Raw genomic sequence first — 6,000 nt, forward strand, 5'->3', positions numbered from 1 at the left:
GACACTAATTAGATGGTCCATCAGATTGCTATCACTCTTGATGCTTCTTGAGGCTGATGCTGGCTTATATCTCTTCTCTAATGACGACTGTTTTCCTGTGCTGTTGAATCCCTTAGTTTCCAAGGCAGCCATGTTTCTAACTGTGTCTTAATAGAGGGTGTTGTCAGTCTGATGCCCTGCTGTGTGTCTCAGATACAAGACTGTGATTGACGCCTGCTCCCTGCAGCCTGATGTAGACCTCCTGCCCTTCGGAGACCAGACGGAGATCGGAGAGAGGGTACTGAAACACTGGCTAAATTATTACATTATTATAATCACCTCAGTATTATTGTGGTTTTTTATCACTGTCTATTCTCATCTTTTTAAGCACAAGCCCCATCTCTTACCTCAGACACAATGACATATTATACCAAGAACTAGTAGTGAACAGTGATTTGTGTCCGATTCCTTGTGTACCTGGCTACTCTTCTTAACAGTGTGTTTTTCTCCCAGGGGATCAACCTGAGTGGAGGCCAGAGACAGAGGATATGTGTGGCTCGGGCTCTCTACCAGAACACCAACATCGTCTTCCTGGTGAGTCAATGAATGATAAAGTGCTTTATCTATTGACTTCAATAGAAGATCCATTTCCTGTTGAGTTCACTGGAAGAGGCTGGAAGCTCTCCCTCAAGGATGCCTTCTCAGAATAGTCAGACAGAGCCAGGGTGTTCTAGAGTGTTCTCTTTGTGTTCTAGGGTGTTCTCTATGTGTTCTAGGGTGTTCTCTAGTTGTTCTAGGGTGTTCTAGAGTGTTCTCGTTGTGTTCTAGGGTGTTCTTGTTGTGTTCTAGGGTGTTCTCTAGGTGTTCTAGGGTGTACTAGGGTGTTCTCTAGGTGTTCTAGGGTGTACTAGGGTGTTCTCCAGGTATTCCACATTGTTTTCTGTGTTCTCGGGTGTTCTCTGGGTTTTCTATGGTGTTTTAGGGTGTTTTCTCTAGGTGTTTTAGGGTGTTCTCTAGGTATTCTAGGGTGTTCTCTATGTGTTATTGTGTGTTATCTAGGTGTTCTAGGGTGTTCTCTATGTGTTCTAGGATGTTTTCTATGTGTTTTGGGGTGTTATATAGGTGTTCTAGGGTGTTCTCTATGTGTTTTAGGGTGTTCTCTATGTGTTTTAGGCTGTTCTCTATGTGTTCTAGGGTGTTCTCTAGGTGTTCTAGGGTGTTCTCTAGGTGTTCCAGGGAGAGCCAAATAGAGCCAAAGACAGGGACACCCTTTTCTATTCCCTAAACAGTACACTGCTTTTGGGACAGTGTGTGAGTAAGGATGAACTATATCGGGAATAGGGTGTGATTTCAGAGGCAGCCAGGGAGATCCAGGGAGGGCCAGCCAGCCTCCCTCTGTATGGGAACGGGAGGAGCAGCAGGTGGGATGGATCTCTGTCCGCAGGCCTCTCTTGTAACCATACCATACTGCTGACAAGAGTTGTCATGTCGTTTACCGGCATCCCTCTGCTCTGCCATCTGGCCTGACTATCCCTCTGCTCTGCCATCTGGCCTGACTAGCCATATACACACTTACACACGTACACACACACACACGTACACACAATCACACACGTACACACAATCACACACACACACGTACACACAATCACACACACACGTACACACACACACACACGTACACACAATCACACGCACGCACACACACACGTACACACACACGCACGTACACACGTACACACACACACGTACACACACACACTTTCCCGTCTCTCGCTGCTACAGACAACTCTATGTACATCTACATCCCATTTCTTCCTACTCCTGTGTGATGTCCTCATCTGTTTGTGTTCCCACATCATTCCTTGTGGCAACTGTTAATTAGATGTGTAACCTCCGCCCCTGATACAGCCTCTCTGGCTGTCGTGGGATAGGACCGGGCACGTTCCTCCATACGTAGCTCAGCTCACACTGACAAATAAGGAAATCGCACTCTAAAGTGCTGTATTAATACACAGTGGGACTGCAGAGTGAACACCCAGCTAGAAGCCACATCTATTAGCTAAGTACGTCTTTATGACGTCTTGTCTCCTAATGAGGTGTCTATCATGCTGTGTCTGATGATCTCAGACCTTCTGCCCTCAGGACTGTTTACGTGTCTCAGTGCTGTACAGTATAAAGACTAAGTCATCCTAGGGTAATACATTGGTGTTTATTCAGGTTCCGGGGTCCTCTGGGAACTAGGTTTGATTGACTGTATGTCCTGAGGTCATCTGAGACCTGTGAATTAAACGTGCTGTGACTTAATATGAATAAAGGATGATCTCCTGTTAAAAAAAAAACATAATTGAATCCACAGTCTTTCACTCCGATACGCTCTGATCTGATTGGATCGTCCATGTTGTCTCTGACCCCTGATCTCTGACCTTAACCCTCAGGATGACCCGTTCTCAGCGCTGGACATCCACCTGAGTGACCACCTGATGCAGGAGGGCATCCTGAAGTTCCTACAGGATGATAAACGCACCGTGGTCCTGGTCACACACAAACTGCAGTACCTCATCCACGCTGACTGGGTGAGCATCTCAACAGTCTGCTGTGGATTCCTCTCTACCGTTTGCACTGGGTCTGTATTCATAAAGCATCTTAGAGTAGGAATGCTGCTGATACAGGATCAGTTTTTCCTTTTCGATCATAATAAAGAGTATGACACGGACGGGCGGGGGACCTGATCCTAGATCAGCATTCCTACCCTGAGACGGTTTGTTTATAAGGGTCCTGATTTTACACGGTTCTCTCTGTGTCCCAGATCATAGCCATGAAGGATGGCTCAGTGCTGAGGGAAGGCACTCTGAAGGACATTCAGACTCATGATGTAGAGCTGTATGAACACTGGAAGACCCTGATGAACAGACAGGACCAGGAACTAGAGAAGGTCATATTCACTTCTTTACTCTCCTACTGACAGACGGTCTGTAACAGAGGAGGCTGGTGGGTGGAGTTATAGGAGGACGTGTAGGAGCTCATTGTAAAGGCTGGTATGGAATTAATGGAACGGAGCCAACACATGGAAACAACGTGTTTGACCATTGCATTTATTCCAGCCATTACAATGAGCCTGTCCTCCGATAACTCCTCCCACCAGCCTCCTCTGCTCTGTAATGTGTAGTGTAGCTAATTTACCTGCCAACCAACCTAACAACAGTTGTATCTGTACTGCAGGACACTGAGATTGATAACTGTCAGACTGCTCTGGAGAGGAAGACCCTGAGAAGAGCTTTCTACTCCAGAGAGGCCAAGAACCAGGTCGACGATGACGAAGAAGGTGAAATGCATTGTCAAACACTGTATCTCATACAAGTTAAGTTCTGTTACGACATATGGCAATAATCACTCCTTCTCTCGTCCCTGACAGAGGAGGAAGAGGAGGAGGAAGAGGACGACAACATGTCGACGACCACCAGTCGGCGCTCTAAGATCCCGTGGAGGGTGTGCTGGCAGTACCTGTCCTCTGGTGGCTTCCTCATGGTCTTCCTCATGGTCTTCTCCAAGCTGCTGAAACACTCCGTCATGGTCGCCATCGACTACTGGCTGGCCGAATGGACTTCTAAAGGCAATGTCCCAGTCAATGGGACTGCTAATGGCGATGGCCCAGTCAATGGGACTGCTAATGACGATGCTCATGGATATGCCCCAGACTTTGGAAATGTTACAAGAGACTTTGTCAATGACTCTGCAGCAGCTGTCTTCTCCAATCGGACAAACTCAGCGGTGAGATATGAACACCTTTCACAACCAGTACTCAGTGTTAGTGGAAGTGAGTAAGGCCTGTTGAAATCCTGATATCTGACCGAATGTGTCTTTGTGGTGTATAATGTGATTACTAGGCTGGTCAGCCTGACTCCTACTATGTGTCTTTGTGGTGTATTATGTGGTCACTAGGCTGGTCTGCCTGACTCCTACTATGTGTCTTTGTGGTGTGTTATGTGATTACTAGGCTGGTCAGCCTGACTCCTACTATGTGTCTTTGTGGTGTATTATGTGATTACTAGGCTGGTCTGCCTGACTCCTACTATGTGTCTTTGTGGTGTATTATGTGGTTACTAGGCTGGTCTGCTTGACTCCTACTATGTGTCTTTGTGGTGTATTGTGTGGTTACTAGGCTGGTCTGCTTGACTCCTACTATGTGTCTTTGTGGTGTGTTATGTGATTACTAGGCTGGTCTGCCTGACTCCTACTATGTGTCTTTGTGGTGTATTGTGTGGTTACTAGGCTGGTCTGCCTGACTCCTACTATGTGCCAGTGTTTATCATCCTGTGTGGAGCGGGGATAGCCCTGTGTCTGATCACCTCTCTGACTGTGGAGTTCCTGGGTCTGTCTGCTGCTACCAACCTGCACCACAACCTGCTCAACAAGATCATCCACGCACCTATCAGGTACCCACGACACACCTCACCTATCAGATACCCACGACACACCTCACCTATCAGATACCCACGACACACCTCACCTATCAGATACCCACGACACACCTCACCTATCAGATACCCACGACACACCTCACCTATCAGATACCCACGACACACCTCACCTATCAGATACCCACGACACACCTCACCTATCAGATACCCACGACACACCTCACCTATCAGATACCCACGACACACCTCACCTGTCAGGTACCCACGACACACCTCACCTATCAGATACCCACGACACACCTCACCTATCAGATACCCACGACACACCTCACCTATCAGATACCCACGACACACCTCACCTATCAGATACCCACGACACACCTCACCTATCAGGTACCCACGACACACCTCACCTGTCAGGTACCCACGACACACCTCACCTGTCAGGTACCCACGACACACCTCACCTATCAGGTACCCACGACACACCTCACCTGTCAGGTACCCACGACACACCTCACCTATCAGATACCCACGACACACCTCACCTATCAGATACCCACGACACACCTCACCTATCAGATACCCACGACACACCTCACCTATCAGATACCCACGACACACCTCACCTATCAGATACCCACGACACACCTCACCTATCAGATACCCACGACACACCTCACCTATCAGGTACCCACGACACACCTCACCTATCAGATACCCACGACACACCTCACCTATCAGATACCCACGACACACCTCACCTATCAGATACCCACGACACACCTCACCTATCAGATACCCACGACACACCTCACCTATCAGGTACCCACGACACACCTCACCCATCAGGTATCTACGGCACACCTCACCTATCAGGTACTCACGACACACCTCACCTATCAGGTACCCACGACACACCTCACCCATCAGGTACCCACAACACACCTCACCTATCAGGTACCTACGACACACCTCACCTATCCGGTACCCACAACACACCTCACCCATCAGGTACTCACGACACACCTCACCTATCAGATACCCACGACACACCTCACCTATCAGGTACCCACGACACACCTCACCTATCAGGTACCCACGACACACCTCACCTATCAGATACCCACGACACACCTCACCTATCACGTACTCACAACACACCTCACCTATCAGGTACCCACGACACACCTCACCTATCACGTACTCACGACACACCTCACCTATCACGTACTCACGACACACCTCACCTATCAGATACCCACGACACACCTCACCTATCACGTACCCACGACACACCTCACCTATCAGGTACCACGACACACCTCACCTATCAGGTACCACGACACACCTCACCTATCAGGTACCCACGACACACCTCACCTATCAGATACCCACGACACACCTCACCTATCAGGTACCCACGACACACCTCACCTACAGATTCTTATACTCTTTATGACATCATCCGTGTTGAAATAGAAGGGAACTGAATAGTTGAACCAGAAAGAATGTGTTGAATAATTTATTATTTTTTTTTAAATCACATTTTATATATTTTTCAGACTAATATTTGAAATAATATATATTTTGAATCTCT

General features: G+C 47.9%; 1 pseudogene; it reads left to right on the plus strand.

The window, feature by feature from the left end:
* LOC135568616 (ATP-binding cassette sub-family C member 9-like) overlaps positions 1 to 6,000 on the plus strand; it is a 30,218-nt pseudogene that overhangs the window by 18,822 nt on the left and 5,396 nt on the right.

The sequence above is a fragment of the Oncorhynchus nerka genome, unplaced genomic scaffold (genome assembly GCF_034236695.1).
Source record: "Oncorhynchus nerka isolate Pitt River unplaced genomic scaffold, Oner_Uvic_2.0 unplaced_scaffold_1450, whole genome shotgun sequence".
In the NCBI taxonomy this organism is placed as follows: Eukaryota; Metazoa; Chordata; class Actinopteri; order Salmoniformes; family Salmonidae; genus Oncorhynchus; species Oncorhynchus nerka.